Source organism: Suncus etruscus, chromosome 8 (assembly GCF_024139225.1).
Source record: "Suncus etruscus isolate mSunEtr1 chromosome 8, mSunEtr1.pri.cur, whole genome shotgun sequence".
In the NCBI taxonomy this organism is placed as follows: domain Eukaryota; kingdom Metazoa; phylum Chordata; class Mammalia; order Eulipotyphla; family Soricidae; genus Suncus; species Suncus etruscus.
Genome location: NC_064855.1, coordinates 96,094,811 through 96,105,102, shown reverse-complemented (window position 1 = coordinate 96,105,102; position 10,292 = coordinate 96,094,811). Strand labels below are relative to the sequence as shown.

Sequence of the window (10,292 nt, the reverse complement as noted above, 5' to 3'; positions counted from 1 at the left end):
TTCACCTTTGGCTCTGTTCACCTTTGAATGCATGCATTAATCTCTCATTTTCTCCATCCCCTTTCTCAGTATCTCCAAATAAAACCTATTTTACTTAAAAAGGAAAGAAATAGAGGGCAGTGGAACTAAGAAGTGAACAAAAAGTAACAGGGGCAGGAGTCAGGGCTCTCAGGAACATTGATAGGGTATAGGTGTGATCTAGCTATTTATCTAGGAGTCAAGAGTGGAAGCAGAAAATTCAAACTACGAATACCAAATTTTATTATTTTTTATTTAGAATATCTTTATTTAAGCACCTTGATTACAAATATGATTGTGAGTAGGTTTCAGTCACGTAAAGAACACCTCCCTTCAAGTGCAACATTCCCACCACCAATGTCCCAAATCTCCCTCCATCCCACCCCACCCCCACCTGTACTCTAGACAGACTTTCCAGTTCCCTCATTCATTCACATGGTTTTGGTAGTTTTCAGTATAGTTATTTTATTTTTTTTTTGGTGGTTTTTGGGTCACACCCGGCAGTGCTCAGGGGTTATTTCTGGCTCCAGGCTCAGAAATTGCTCCTGGCAGGCACAGGGGACCATACGGGGCGCCGGGATTCGAACCAATGACCTCCTGCATGAAAGGCAAACGCCTTACCTCCATGCTATCTCTCCGGCCCCAGTATAGTTATTTCTATAACTGCACTCACCACTCTGTATGGTGAGCTTCATGAAGTGAGCCGAAGTTCCAGCCCTCCTCTCATCGTCTCTGAGGGTTGTTGCAAAAATGACTTTTATTTTTCTTAAAACCCATAGATGAGTGATACTATTCTGCGTCTGTCTCTCTCCCTCTGACTTACTTCACTCAGCATGATAGATTCCATGTACATCCATGTATAGGAAAATTTCATGACTTCATCTCTCCTGATGGCTGCATAATATTCCATTGTGTATACGTACCACAGTTTCTTTAGCCATTCGTCTGTTGAAGGGCATCTTGGTTGTTTCTAGAGCCTGGCTATTGTGAATAGTGCTGCAATAAATATAGGTGTGAGGAAGGGGTTTTTGTATTGTATTCTTGTGTCCCTAGGAGTGGAATAACTGGGTCAAATGGGAGCTCAATTTCCAGTATTTGGAGGAATCTCCATATCGCTTTCCATAGAGGTTGGACTAAACGGCATTCCCACCAGCAGTGAATAAGAGTTCCTTTCTCTCCACATCCCCACCAACACTGCTTGTTCTCGTTCTTTGTGATGTGTGCCAATCTCTGTGATGTGAGATGGTATCTCATCGTTGCTTTGATTTGCATCTCCCTGATGATTAGTGATGAGGAGCATTTTTCATGTGTTTTTTGGCAATTTGTATTTCTTTTTTTTTTATCAAAGTGTCTGTTTATTTCTTCTCCCCATTTTTTGATGGGATTAGTTGTTTTTTTCTTGTACAGTTCTGTTAGTGCCTTGTATATTTTGGAGATTAGCCCCTAATCTGATGGGTATTGGGTGAATAGTTTCTCCCACTCAGTGGGTGGCTCTTGTATCCTTGATTACCAAATTTTAAAAGCCTGCCTGTCAAGGAAGCAGTGGGGGGGGGGGGTGTTGTGTATGTAAATATTTTTGGGATTATTATGTAACTGACCCTACCCTGATCCTGTGATTGTGCCCTACCCTAGGGTGTGACCTGGCATTCTGCCCCCACCCTAGGGTGGTACCTGATTCTGCTTCCACCATTGGGCGGTATCTGATCCCACCATTGGGTGGTACCTGATTCTGGGGGATAAAAACAAGGGTCTGTGGAAGGCGAGGGGTGGTTGGCTAGAACTGAGGCTGAGACCTTGGACTTTAGTCTTGTCCACCGAATAAAGCTAATATTTCCACAAGCCTGACTGTCTGCGAGCTGTTTACCCGCCGTTTCACCTCAGAACTGTCGGCTGGACAGGGTGGCAGACGCGTGCTCCGAGCTGGAGGGGAAAGACCTCATCCTCCATCCCTCCATCAGTCAACCTCTTCAGGGGCTGACTTGCAACGAGGGTGGGGGGGTTGGGGGAGGTGGAATGGGAGTAAACTTGGGGTCATGGGTGGATGGAACTTGACACTAGTGGAGGAATTGATGCTAAAATATTGTATGCCTGATACTCAACTATAAATAACTGCAAATCATAATGACTTAAAAGATTACACATTGAGTCAGAGACAGTACACAGCAGGTTAAGCACTACTGGATCTTATACTCACATGATCCCCAATCTTACCAGGAATGAGTCCTCAGTGAAAAGTCAGGAGTAAGTCCTGAGCACTGCCAGGAGTGGCCCCAAAAAACAACAATCCCTCTCCCCCCACCCCTAATGAAAAGAAAGGCAATGCACATTCACACACACACACACACACACGCACGCACGCGCACACACACACACACACACACACACACACTCACACACACATCAGTGTTTCTTACTCATTTCATTCTGGTGCTCTGTAGGGAGTAGACAGGAAAAATATAAGAATTGCTGGAGAATCAGCATGGTGAAAAGCTATGTTGTTTGAACTATTTCCCTATGCGAATTCTGATGTGTGATTTCCCATTGAGGAGCTTTGCTCCAGCTCCTACTTTGAAAAAGGAAAAACAAAATTTTAAAAGATCTTAATCCTCACTTTCATAATACTTGGATTTAGCTATTTTATTGCTAATTTAATTTCTTTAGCCAAGCTAATTATTTGCAACATGACTTTGAAATGTTTCAAGTTAAATGAAGAACTCCCACAGTGAGAAAAAATCTTGGGCAAGCACCAACTAGAGAGTAGTTGATAAAAAAAAATGGTTGGGTCATAACCTATGTGTAACCTAAACTGGACTTCTAGTTTTAGGACAAGAAAATACCAACGAAAAATGAAGTCTATGTTGGTAGATTGCAACTTTAATAACAGATAAACTCATTTAAAGACTGTAAAGAAAGCTTTTCTGAATCTGCCTTTCTAATCTTAAAAGTCTATGTTAAAACTTTATTTGGATTTGATTACATGCATCATCCAGAGAATCTTAGCAACACATTCTTTTTTTTTCCTTTATCTTTATTTAAACACCATGATTACAAACATGATTATAGTTGTATGATTACAGTCATGTAAAGAGCACCCTCCTTCACCGGTGCAACATTCCCACCACCAATTTCCCAGATCTCCCTCCTCCCCACCCCCCTACACATGTACTCGAGACAGGCTTTCTACTTCCCTCATTCATTCACATTTTATGATAGTTTTCAGTGTAGTCATCTCTGCAACTGCACTCATCACTCTATGTGATGAGCTGCATGTCCTGAGCTGCACCTACCAGCCCTCATCTCTCTTGTCTCTGAGATACTGTTAAAAATGTCCTTCATTTTTCTTAAAGCCCATAGATGAGTGAAACCATTCTGCGTCTTTCTCTCTCCCTCTGACTTACTTCACTCAGCATAATAGATTCCACGTACATCCATGTATAGGAAAATTTCATGACTTCATCTCTCCTGATGGCTGCATAGTATTCCATTGTGTATATGTACCACAGTTTCTTCAGCCACTCATCTGTTGAAGGGCATCTTGGAGCAACACATTCTTTTATATTTTATTTAAACACCTTGATTACATACATGATTGGGTTTCAGTCATGTAAAGAACACCACCCATCACCAGTGCAACATTCCCATCACCAATGTTCCAAATCTCCCTCCTCCCCACCCGACCCCCGCCTGTACTCTAGAAAGGCTTTCCATTTCCCTCATACATTCTCATTATTAGGACAGTTAAAATGTGGTTATTTCTCTAACTAAACTCATCACTCTTGTGGTGAGCTTCCTGAGGTGAGCTGGAACTTTCAGCTCTTTTCTCTTTTGTGTCTGAAAATTATTATTGCAAGAATGTCTTTCATTTTTCTTAAAACCCATAGATGAGTGAGACCATTCTGTGTTTTTCTCTCTCTCTCTGACTTATTTCACTCAGCATAATAGATTCCGTGTACATCCATGTATAGGAAAATTTCATGACTTCATCTCTCCTGACAGCTGCATAATATTCCATTGTGTATATGTACCACAGTTTCTTCAGCCACTCATCTGTTGAAGGGCATCTTGGAGCAACACATTCTTTTATATTTTATTTAAACACCTTGATTACATACATGATTGGGTTTCAGTCATGTAAAGAACACCACCCATCACCAGTGCAACATTCCCATCACCAATGTTCCAAATCTCCCTCCTCCCCACCCGACCCCCGCCTGTACTCTAGAAAGGCTTTCCATTTCCCTCATACATTCTCATTATTAGGACAGTTAAAATGTGGTTATTTCTCTAACTAAACTCATCACTCTTGTGGTGAGCTTCCTGAGGTGAGCTGGAACTTTCAGCTCTTTTCTCTTTTGTGTCTGAAAATTATTATTGCAAGAATGTCTTTCATTTTTCTTAAAACCCATAGATGAGTGAGACCATTCTGTGTTTTTCTCTCTCTCTCTGACTTATTTCACTCAGCATAATAGATTCCGTGTACATCCATGTATAGGAAAATTTCATGACTTCATCTCTCCTGACAGCTGCATAATATTCCATTGTGTATATGTACCACAGTTTCTTTAGCCATTCGTCTGTTGGAGGGCATCTTGGTTGTTCCCAGAGTCTTGCTATAGTAAATAGTACTGCAATGAATATAGGTGTAAGGAAGGGGTTTTGGTATTGTATTTTTGTGTTCCTAGGGTATATTCCTAGGAGTGGTATAGCTGGATCATATGGGAGCTCGATTTCCAGTTTTTGGAGGAATCTCCATATCGCTTTTCATATAGGTTGAACTAGACTACATTCCCACCAGCAGTGGATAAGAGTTCCTTTTTCTCCACATCCCCGCCAACACTGTTTATTCTCATTCTTTGTGATGTGTGCTGTTCTCTGTGGTGTGAGGTGGTATCTCATAGTTGTTTTGATTTGCATCTCCCTGATGATTAGTGATGTGAAGCATTTTTTCATGTGTCTTTTGGCCATTTGTATTTCTTCTTTGTCAAAGTGTCTGTCCATTTCCTCTCCCCATTTTTTGATGAGATTAGATTATTTTTCTTGTAAATTTCTGTCAGTGCCTTGTATATTTTGGAGATTATTCCCTTAGCTGATGGGTATTGGGTGAATAGTTTCTCCCACTCAGTGGGTGGCTCTTGTATCCTGGGCGCTATTTCCTTTGAGGTGCAGAAGCTTCTCAGCTTAATATATTCCCATCTGTTAATCTCTGCTTTCACTTGCTTGGAGAGTGCAGTTTCCTCCTTGAATATGCCTGTAGTCTCAATGTCCTGGAGTGTTTTGCCTATGTGTTGTTCTATATATCTTATGGTTTCGGGTCTGATATTAAGGTCTTTAATCCATTTAGATTAGCAACACATTTTATCTCAGGAATATGTCATCTGGTAAACTCTATAAGCAGCCCATATTATCTATGTGGGTTACAAAAATCTTCTTTTGCAAGTAAAATTTGCATCTAATTGCCAAGGTCCACCTTTCAACTCAATACGCAGCCAACTCCTTTTGATGACCTTCATCAAAAAGAAAGACAATGAGGGCCCGGAGAGATAGCACAGCGGCGTTTGCCTTGCAAGCAGCTGATTCAGGACCAAAGGTGGTTGGTTCGAATCCCGGTATCCCATATGGTCCCCCGTGCCTGCCAGGAGCTATTTCTGAGCAGACAGCCCAGGAGTAACCCCTGAGCAACGCCGGGTGTGGCAAAAAAAAAGAAAAAAGAAAAAAGAAAAAAAAGAAAAGAAAGAAAGAAAGACAATGATCTCCAGCATTCAGAGATCTTGAAACTAGAAAGGAATACCCAGATGAGAGCCAGGGTGCAGGGAAAGTGCGGTGAACAGGGAGAAGCCAAAGCTTTTATTTTTCAGTTGTGGTAATAAGTTGAAGGATAGAAAAGAATAGAGCTAGAGAGCTCTTTTAATTACAGCTTTCTTTTGGTTTTGTTTGGGGTGTCCACCTGCCTGTGCTCAGGGCTTACTTCTGGTTCTGTACTCAGATCTCAAAGGAGCATAGGTGGGTCAGCTGTATGCAAGGTAAGTGCCCTTTTTGCTGCACTATCTCTTGGGTCCCCAATTATGGCTCTAAATACCTAATCATGAGGGGGGGGGAAAGCTCATAAAATATAAACAGCTTGCCTGATATCATCTCTCTTAGTAATAAAAACAGACTTAAATTAAGATAACCTAACTCCATAAACCTTGTCTTGATCCATGCTGCTCTATAGCAAACACACATTGTTGTAGTTTGATATGGTTTTGAAGTGTTGATTGTGTGGTACAGACGTCAACCGTTATGTGAATACCTTACTATGGCCCTTTATGTTTCCATTCTGGTTTCTATAACTTCATAAACTCTGTGGGTTATACTTCATTGTCTTTAATATATTGTCAAATTTTCTCTGCAACTATCTTTTGGCATATACATAGTCAACCTCCTCATAGCTAGGATAAAGAGAGCCAAAGTGGTTCAATAAAAAGGATTTGAGTATATTGTGCAATATTAGCATCATTATTTCTTTTTTATGTTATTGGTTAAAGAACTTGACTCTCTGGAGGAAGAGAAACACAAATATGAAAGGATTGAGGCCAAGGGCAAAGGCAGTCTCAAGTACAATAGTGGAGGAAAAAAAAAAGAAACAGAACTAAATATCCAAGTCAGGGTCGACAACAGTAGAATCAAGAGACCCAAACTCTAGCTATCTAAATTGTAAATGGGTCTATTATACTGGCAGGCTGGGGGCAAAGCGTGGTGGTTGGGATACCCTCTGGAACATTGTAGAAAAAGGTTGACAAAAGTTATGGGATTCATTGAATGTCTGAAACCCAACTATGAAGAAATTTGTAAATTACAATGGTTTTAAAAAATAAAATAAAATAATAAAATGAATTTGACTAGTCTCTAAGAACATGTCAAATAATTGGCATAACAATTGATAAACAAGGAAGCTGCATAAGATCTCACTTGAAAGCCCAGATAAATGAGAACATAATGCCATCTGGGGAATTGGGACATAATGATTTAGATCCTAATTCTATCACATTTCCAGGGTGAACTCCAAACCTATTTGAAGTTATTTATCCATCGGTATTAATTAAAAATAAGATGCCTGTACCCGAAACAGGACTAAAAAAGAACAACATTTATTTATTTATTTTTGGTTTTTTTTGTTGTTTTTTTTGGGGGGCGGTCACACCCGGCAGTGCTCAGGGGTTACTCCTGGCTCCATGCTCAGAAATTGCTCCTGGCAGGCACGGGGGACCATATGGGACGCTGGGATTCGAACCGATGACCTCCTGCATGAAAGGCAAACACCTTACCTCCATGCTATCTCTCCAGCCCCTAGAACAACATTTATAACTGGCATCTAATGATGCTATTTGCCTGAATTTCATAGGAGCTAATGTGGTGTTTCTATATTCTAATATACTTTAGCCAGTCCAGTGGGTTTTGGGGAGGGAAAAAGGTTTTTGGGCCACATCCACTGTACTATTTCTCTATCCACACCCCCCATGGCTTTCTAAATTATATTGAAAGTATCTACATTGTGAAATTAGAAAGATAGCTATAAATTTTAAAGAATCTATTTTATATAAGATTCATTTTGAATATTTAATTATATATAAAACATATGTATTACTATATAATTAGAAAATATGAGTAAAATATGTAAGTTGTATTATATATGTATTTATGTATATATGTATTATATATGTAATTGTCTGAATGCATGTATTTAAAGTTCCTCTGAAGAACCAAAGAGAAAGTACAGATGGGATGTTTGCCTTGCACACAACTGGCCCACATTTCATCTCAAGCACCCAGATTCTACTAGTTCCAAACAGAAACTATCCCTGAGAACAGAGAAAGAAGTAATTACTGAGCACTGCTGAATGTGGCCCCCAAACCAAAAATCAAAATATTGCATCCAAAATAATATCTACTAGCTTAGACTAGGCTCAAATTAATGGATGCTATGAGAACAGCCTGAAGGTTAATGTTAAGATTACATCTTTAATATCTTGAGAATTGAGAAATAAGGCAATGGGACTTATAAAAATGAAAATTCACATTAACAAAGAAATTCAGAACCCAATCTTAAATTACTCTGTGATGAAGGAACATTATAAATAGAAATCTGTCAATGTGTAAAAGAATATTAAAAAGACACTATCCAGATTATTATGCTATCTTTTCCTTGAGTCTGCTTTGGAAAAGGGGACATTAAAGATAAGTTAATTATGAAAGCTTAAATAAAAGGCAGGTTTATAAAAGATGTTAATAAAATTATACATGAAAAGTCATGGAATCAGTCATTTGAAGAAAATTTTCAGTCCTTAATTACAAGTCTTGAAGAATATAGGACTTGCAAAGAAATGCCAGGATTGTATTGGCATTTCCATTCGTTTTTGTAAGGATTGTTTTAGCCTTTGTAGGTGTCCTCAGACAATGAAAAAATATGCTTTCGTGAAATTGGCCAATGTTCATGTAGATAATATTTTACTTTAGTCAAGAAAATGTATTCAACAAATGATAAAGAAAATGATAAGTTCTCATAACTAAATTTGCCAGCATGGAGCCAGTTGTGGGAGCTATGAGTTCAAAATGATTTGACCTTAAGATGGACCATGCCTCAAGACTTTAAAATAATGAGAAATGAAATAGATATAAGTATGTTGTATATTTCCTAGGCCTAGAAAATTATCCTTCAACCCCGTTTGACTTATTTCAATGTTTTTGTAAACCTAGTGTTATCAGAGAATATATTCACTAATTTTTAGCACTAAATTGCCTCCTAAATTACGAAGTCGGTTAAGTTATTTGCTTCTGAGAAATATTCTTTTTTCTTTTTTTTATTTTGAAGTTACTTTAAATTTTATTATAGAGGGAAAAATCCTGAAATGTTTGTTAAATAACAAAAATCACTATTAGGCATTTTCAAGCCTCATCACCTGGCCAGAGATGTTAAGTGGTCTCCCACTCTGGTCAGCTTTAAAAAATATGGAACGCTTCACGAATTTGCGTGTCATCCATGCGCAGGGGCCATGCTAATCTTCTCTTTATCGTTCCAATTTTAGTATATGTGCTGCCGAAGCGAGCACGAGAAATATTCTATTAAAAAGTTTCAATATAGCCCAACTTAGTCCCTTGACTCTCTTATTCCTTTTCTCCTCAGATTGCTCATACCTGTATACCTATCAACAAGAATTTGGTAGGCTACTCCACTGTGATTACCACTCTGCTATCATATAGTTATATATGACATATATATATACCATATATCTATATACCCATATAGAATGAGTGTTGAGGCCATTCATTCAGAAATTGGCATTTTTCTTAACACTTCTTTCCCTATTTGTCTCCTTAACCTCAGAAATTGTATCTTCACTTTATGGGAATCCCTCACAGAGCCTCACTCACACTAGTAGATCTTCAGTAAAGATAAAAGGAACAGAATTAAAATTACTGCTGTCATGACCATCCCCAAAGAGTTAAACTCTTCCCTAAAGCTAACAGCCCTGGTCTGTGGGATAGAGCTAAGAGTCACTGATCCCTTCCATCACCATATAAGCTCAGTGGGGTGCTTTGGTATGATGAGAAGCTCATCTTTTATGGTAGACTTGTAAATCCAGGTATAGACCAAATTTTATCTACATTTACATCTAGGTAATGGGAACAAGAAAAATACTTTGCAATTACTGCTGATTTCTTTGCTTTTTGTTGGGTTTTGTTTTAATTTGTTAGTATTGCTAAGCAAAGAGACACCTGCATTTCAATTCATGAAACATATAATTTCCCAAAAACAGCATGCTTTCAGATCATTTAAAAATCAATGCAAAAATAATAAAACTTACATATGAAAGAATATTATTTTACACATTCATCAATGAAGTGTATACTAGCAAACTCATCATTAGTAAGGCACATTTTGATCTGGCAGTAAGAACTGCAGAAACAAGCCTATTCTTTCTTGGGATTTGCTAGTACTTCTTGTCAGCCAAATCCTAAAAGAAGTTATATGTTCATTACTGTGTATCAAAAAAAAAAATGCGTGTGTTTGCTTTCATTCTCATTGACTTAACCCATAACATTTCAATGGGCCTACTATAAAACTGATTTGCCTAAAAAGGATCTGCTACACCAGGAAAGCATAGGAAACAAACTTGGGGAAAGTGCTATTTTATAAAATTAAAAGTTACTTTTTATTCAGTAGCTCAAATTTTCAAAGGAATAGGCTTGCTGGAGTCTGTGTGACAAGGGGGCTTTAAAAGGATGCTGGAACAGTG

At 38.6% G+C, this 10,292-nt stretch overlaps 1 non-coding gene across 1 annotated transcript; it reads right to left on the bottom strand.

The window, feature by feature from the left end:
* Positions 1 to 8,997: 8,997 nt before the first annotated feature.
* On the bottom strand, positions 8,998 to 9,104 carry LOC126016933 (U6 spliceosomal RNA). Its single transcript, XR_007498615.1, has one exon. It is a non-coding gene; the product is annotated as a U6 spliceosomal RNA (small nuclear RNA).
* Positions 9,105 to 10,292: the final 1,188 nt, after the last annotated feature.